This window comes from Ceratotherium simum, chromosome 25 (assembly GCF_057802395.1).
Source record: "Ceratotherium simum simum isolate JZ-2026a chromosome 25, ASM5780239v1, whole genome shotgun sequence".
In the NCBI taxonomy this organism is placed as follows: Eukaryota; Metazoa; Chordata; class Mammalia; order Perissodactyla; family Rhinocerotidae; genus Ceratotherium; species Ceratotherium simum.
The window spans coordinates 5,623,223-5,629,973 of record NC_141924.1 but is presented as its reverse complement, the minus strand read 5'-3'; positions in this window follow the sequence as shown (position 1 = coordinate 5,629,973).

Sequence of the window (6,751 nt, the reverse complement as noted above, 5' to 3'; positions counted from 1 at the left end):
GTGGTCTGCTTTGGCGGCCCAGGGTTCGCCGGTTCAGATCCCAGCATGGACCTACACAGCACTCATCAAGTCGTGCTGTGGCAGCGTCCCACGTACAAAATAGAGGAAGATGGGCACAGATGTTAGCTCAGGGACAATCTTCCTCACCAAAAAAAAAAAAAAAAAAAAAGAATGAATGTTAAATAAAAACTTTTTTTTTAGATAAAAGAAAACTAAGGAATTTTTTTCACCAGCAAACCTGCACTATGAAAAAATGCCAAAGAAATTTCTTCAAGGTGATGGGACATGACAACAGGTTGAAACCTAGATATTTAGGAAGTAATGGAGAACATTGGAAATGGTAAATATCTGGGTTATAAAGGAGTACTTTTTCCTCTTCTTAAAGAAATAAGCAGGGCTATTTAAAGCAAAAATTATAATATTGTCTTATGGGGTTTATAATATATGTAGATGTAATGCATATGACAATAGCATTAAGTACAACATAAGGGGACTTATCTGGTTTCCAAGTTTCTACCTGTTACATGAAGCGGTGCAACAGTTATCCTAAGTAAACCAAAACAGTAAGGATGTGTGTTATGGTCCCTAGGACAACTACTAAAAAATAATGCAAACAGATATAGTTTAAAAAATAGATAAAGTAAAAGTGAATTCTGAAAAATATTCAAAAAAATCCAAAATAAGGCAAGAAAGGATAAACAGGAGAACAAAAAAACAGAGGGAACAAATAGGAAAAAAATAATAAAGTGGTAAATCTAAATCCAACCATGTCAATTATTATCTCTAATGTTAATTACTAAAACCTACAGTTAAGAGGCAGATAGTGTCAAAATGGATAGAAAAGCAAGACATAACGACATGCACTTTAAATGTAAAGATAGCTTGAAGGTAAATGGATGCAAAAGTGTACACCATTTTTGTGGTATACCATTTTGCTCATACAGTGAGCATCAAAAGTCCAGGGTGTCTACATTAATAATAAATAAAATAGACTTTAAGACAAGGAGTATTACCAGACATAGATGGCCTTTTTATAATGATAAAATGGTCAGTTTATTTAGAAGACGTAACTGTCATAAATGTGAATGCATCCCATAATAGAACTTTAAATACACAAAGAAAAAAAACTGCGACAGATTTAAGGGACAAACGGACATTCCCATGATCATAGCTGGAAGCTTTAGCACCCCATATCAGCAACTGAAAGATCAACCAGACAAAAAGTTGGTAAAGTCATAGATAATCTGAATAACACTACCAACCACTTGACCTAACGGATACTTATAGAGCGCTACACCCAACAGCAGAAGAATACACAATCTTTTCAAGTGCACATGACACAACCACCAATATAGACTAAATTCTGGGACATAAAACAAGTCCCATTAAATTTAAAAGAATTAAAATCATGTGAAAACTACAGTGGAATCAAATTAGAAATAAAAATCATATCTAGGAAAAACCTAAATATAGGAACATGTTTTTAAAAAAAGAAAGAAAAAGGAGCCACCCTACTAAATAATCCATGTGTCAAAGAAGAAATCATAATGGAAGGGAGAAAATAATTTGAACTGAACACTAATGCAAAATATCAACATTTGCGACACAGAGTTAAAACGGTTCCTGCAGGGAAATCTAAATACTTATATTAGAAATAAATAAAAATAGAAAAGAACAGTCTAAAATCAATGACTGATGTTCTACCTTAAGAAACTATAGAGATATGTGACTCCACCATCTGGCCACAGCTGATTGTCCAGCGTTGAGCTCCTCACTCTACTGGACCAATCTGATATATATAGATGATATAGATGATAGATATAGATATAGATATAGATCAAAGTAAACCCAAATCAGTAGAAGGAAGGAAATAATAAAGAACAGAAATAAACAATAACAAAAAACAGACAACAATACAGAATTAACAAAGCCAAAAGTTAGTTCTTTGAAAAGATAAACAAAATTCATGAACCCCTTGCTAAACATATTAAAATAAAAGAATGAAAAAGCAATGATCATTTTAGAGTCCTAAGATAATAAAATAATTTAAAGTACTATAAACAATTTTATGCCAAAAATTCATTGTAGATGAGATGACAAATTCCTTGAATAATTCAAATTAATTGAAACTGACACAATGTGAAATATAATATCTGAATAGCCCTGTATATTAGGTACATTAAAATTTTTAAATAAATAAAAAAAAAACTTCCCCTAAATAAAACTCCTCACCCAGACAGCTTCACTGGTGAATTCTAAAAACCATAAAGATGCCCTTTCAAAAAGTGGAGAACACTTTCCAACTTGCTTAATACCATAATCTGACAAAGACATTGCAAAGAAAAATATCTATAGATCAATATCCCTCATTAAACCTAAATAAAAAAATACTTAGCAAGTATTAGCAAGTCAAATAAAGGCACATAAAAAGGATACTACACAGTGACCAAGTAGAGTTTATCCCAGGAATTCAAGGTTGGCTTAATGTTTAGAAATATAACTCACTGTATTTACAGAATAAAGAAGAAAACCCACATGGTTTTTAAATAGATGTAGTATAAGCATTTGACAAAATTTAATAAAAATTCATGATTTTTTAAAAATCTAAGCAAACTAAAATAGAAGAGAACTTCCTCTATCTACTAAATAACATACTAAATGGTCAAATTATTGAAACTTCCTCCCTAAAATCAGACACAAGACAACAATGCTTAGTCTCACCATTTCCATTCAAATTACATTGAAGGTGCTGGCCATTGCAATAAGGCAAGAAAAATAATAGGCACAAAGATTGGAAATAGAGAAGTAAAACTGTCTCCATTTGCAGATGACATAATTGTTTATGTAGAAAGCCATAGTGATCTACAAAACAGCTACTATCGATAATAAGTGGATTTAGCAAGGTTTCAGGATATAAGGTGTATCAGATCAGGGTTCAACCAGGAAACAGAAACCACACAGTAGTTTGAAAAGGAAAAGCGTGGTATAAACAGTCATAAGTACGACAGGGCAATAACTATGAAGGTATAAAGTGGTGTCTAAAGAACACCCTAGGGCTTCATGAGAGTACCTAAGGAAGGAACAATTTGGGAGGAGAACTCCCCTCCCCAAGGCTGGGATTCAGACTCCTTTGGAGACAGTATGGTTGCAGCCCTCTGGGTGGTGAAGTTTGTTGGGTGGCCCGGGCAGAGCTGGTCCGCAGCCACTGGCCGTGCAGGAAACACCCCTGTGGGCTGCAGGTCAGCTGAGGCTGGTGGGTGGGCATACAGAGGGAATTGGGGCTTTAAATAAGGAATGAAGTTTTAAAGAATAAGAGAAGGCCCCCAGGTGCTGCAGGCTCACATGGACCTTGAGTGCTGGATGCTTCTTTCCTGATGGTGCCAGGGAAATTCCTGGGGAGCTCTCACTGCATGGCTAGGGTCGTGTGGCCTGTCCTTGAACAAATCAACATAGCTGGGGTTGGCCCAGCAATCTGAGTTTCAACCAGCCCCCCAGGGGACTGATGCTCACTCAAGCTTGAGAATCACTCCTCTAGAACGACATTCAAGGCATGCCTTATGTCCAAGTTTTGGATAATTTTGCTTGATCCTCCCAAAAAGCTGGTCTAAATGTATTTCGTAGTATTTGTCCAGATTCATTTACGTTGGTGCAGGAAGAGGTGTTAATTAGCACGTGTAAGCCTCCTTATGAAACTGTTGGAATTTAGAGCCATACACTTTTGGTCAACTGCCAAGCCCAGAGAATTATCTTCTGTCTGGAAATTTTGTAAGGAATCTAGGTTTGTGTTTTCAAACCCAGCAACTTTGGCTAATGCTGAACACAAGCTTGCTTCGGAACCGCACTCTCGATTTCTCTATCATCTGCATGCATGTGCCCACCTGTGTGTGCGTGCACACACTCACAGACACACACACAGCAGTGTCCTGGTAAATGTTTAACCACGGGCTCTCTAGGAATATACAGCCCTGATCTGTAGAGTTTGCCGATTTCTGTGTAAATGCTCCCACCATGGCCAATTTCAAGCTACCAACATGACATCACTGAATGTGGATTTGGAAAGAGATGCACAGTGACTCTCCGGGGCTGGGGTGAGCTGGCGCCGGCACCCATGCCACACCTCCAGAGGCGGCCCGTTCCTGGCTGGGCCTCCCCTCCAGTTCCAGGCAGTGCCCCTGCCTCGCCAGAGCCTCACCAGTGGAGGCCGTGGGATAGCTCCTCTTGCTGGCTTAACCCCCGGTGTGGGAGTGATACCAAACCAAGTGGGCTCGCCTCCTGGTGAGTTAAATAAGACTTGACACCAGTGGAAGTTGTCTCACAAAGTGTATTTGCAGCACATAGGAGGCCATGAGGAATCATTTCCAAAGTCATGGCATCCCCGAACAGAGGGAAGCAGGAACTTTTATTTGGTTGGGGAATGAATATTCAAAAGGGAGAGGCGGGTATTGGCTTGCGCAGGCTCAGCTGGAGAACGTGCTTCCACATAATGAGGCCTAAGCTCCCCGAGGAGAGATCTTTGCATTAACAATAAGGCAAAGGTCATGGGCGTAGCTCTTGTGGTGAGGCTTGGTCAGTTTCAGGATGGCTGGTGGTTACATCTTGTTAACACACAAAAGGAAAAGAAACAACTTGGAAAAACAGTTAATTGCTTCCAAACCCACCTTTGAGTTTCTTGAGGCACCTAGTTGGTGACAGGAGGAGGCTGGGAACAGAAGCGTCTCTGGAGCCCGCCTTCCTTGGCCTGATTTTCCTACACTGCAGGGAACGGCCTGCTGCTACTGGAACAAGTTGCTCTCTGTCACCTGACATAGAAATGGGACCTGTCCCGAGCTGTACTGCCCTGCGGGTGGGTGGGAGTCCCTCTGTTCCCTTTGGAGATGAGGGGTCCTTGGGGGTGGGTGCTGGGGCCTTGCCATACGGAAGGTGGTCAGCACCCAGTGCTCTGTGGCCTGGTGTGGGATCCTCCCAGGGGTCCTGTACGGGGGAGGGACCCCTTCCTACCAAGCAGGCCAGGGGTGGGGGTGAGCGGCAGCTGCGTGAGTCAGGGCAGGGTGATGATGGGAGGGTCTCCCAGCTACCTGCTCGGACTTCTCCAGGCGATGCCCTGGGGAGCCCCAGGCCACCTTCAGAAATGCTGCTGAGGGAATGGAAGGATGTTGGGTGGGGACTAGAAACCAGCCAGCAACATGACCCAGAAGCTGCAGGCACCGTCTCGGGATTCTGAGTGATGGGACTGGGGGCCAAGCAGAGTTCCGTTGAAGAAGCACCTTGCCCCCAGCGTGCGGGACGCGCAGTCTGGGCTGGGGGGAGGGGCAGCATAGGGTCAGTAGTGCTTAGCTCGCCTGTGCTCCCTTACCTGTCCCCTCCTACCTGCACAGTCACCCAGGGGCCGGGTTGCCATCTGCAGCCCCAGACAGGTGAGGTGGCCGGGTCAGGTGGCTTGGTGGGGTGGCCTCCAGCTGTCCACACGTGCCCCATGAGGTGACCAGTGTCCAGCAGGCAGAGTAGCAGAGTAGCCAGGAGTGCAGGCATGGGGCCACAGCCCAGGTTGAAGTCACCTGCTGGCTGTGTGACCTGGGTGTGTCACTTTAGGTCCCTGTGCTTCAGTCCCCTCTGAGGGGCTGTGACATGCCAGAGCAGGTCCGAGGAAGGAGCCATGTGGGGTGGGCATGGAGCAGATCATCAGGGACTCAGCTAGTCAGCAGGATGACACTGTGGACTCTCCACCCTGTGGGCTGTGTGGGGGTACATGAGGCATGTGTGGCATCTCTGGGCGGTCCCAGGGAGCAGAAGCCATGGGGAAGCAGATTTCAGACAACCTAAGGAAAAGGTGTCTGCTGTGGGTTGAATTGTCTCCCCCACAAAAGATGCTGAAGTCCTGACCCCCAGTATTGTGAATGTGACCTTATTTGGAAATAGGATGACTAAGTTTAAATGAGATCATTAGGGTGGCCCCTAATCCAATATGACTGTGTCCTTATGAAAAGGGGAAATTCGGACACAGGCACGCACACCAGGAGAAGGCTATGTGGAGACGGAGGCCAAGATCAAGGTGATGTCTCTACGGGGCAGAGAATACCAAAGATCGCCAGCAAACCACGCACAGAGGGAAAATGAGAAGACGCGGGGAAGAGACGACTGTGTACAAGGAATGCCCAAGGTTACCGGAAGCTTGGAGGGGACCTGGGACAGATTCTGTCCCACAGCCTCAGAAGGAACCAGCCCTGCTGACACCTTGATCTCCGACTTCCAGCCTCCAGAACTGAGAGCGAATACATCTCTGTGGTTTAAGCCCCATGGTCTGTGATACTTGGTTACGGCAGCCCCCGGAAACTGAGACAGCGTCCCAGTGGGCAGAGACTTCCGGGAAGTTGTGAATCCCCATTACCATCGTCTGTAAGCAGAGGCCCCCTCAGGATGGCCATCACGATGGCCTGTCCTGGAGGGCCTTCCAACCCTGAACTTGGCCTGGGAGGCCCCGTGGAGCTACGATGGGCCCTGCTCTCCAGGGGCTGGGTCAGAGGGAGCTGGGGAAAAGGAGGTGCTAGAGGGGCTTCTGTCCCAACCCAAGGGCTGTCCTGGAGCACAGGCGCAGGGTCACCTGGGCACTGGTGGGGCGCACGAAGCTGCAGGAGGCAGATGCCCACACACCTTGTGACCCCCTTTCTAATGGCAGGGCCGGCCCCTGGAGGGGCTTCCCAGGAAGGGGGGAGGGAATTCCCATCACCGGGGAGGAGGACGGGGTGGCGAGGGG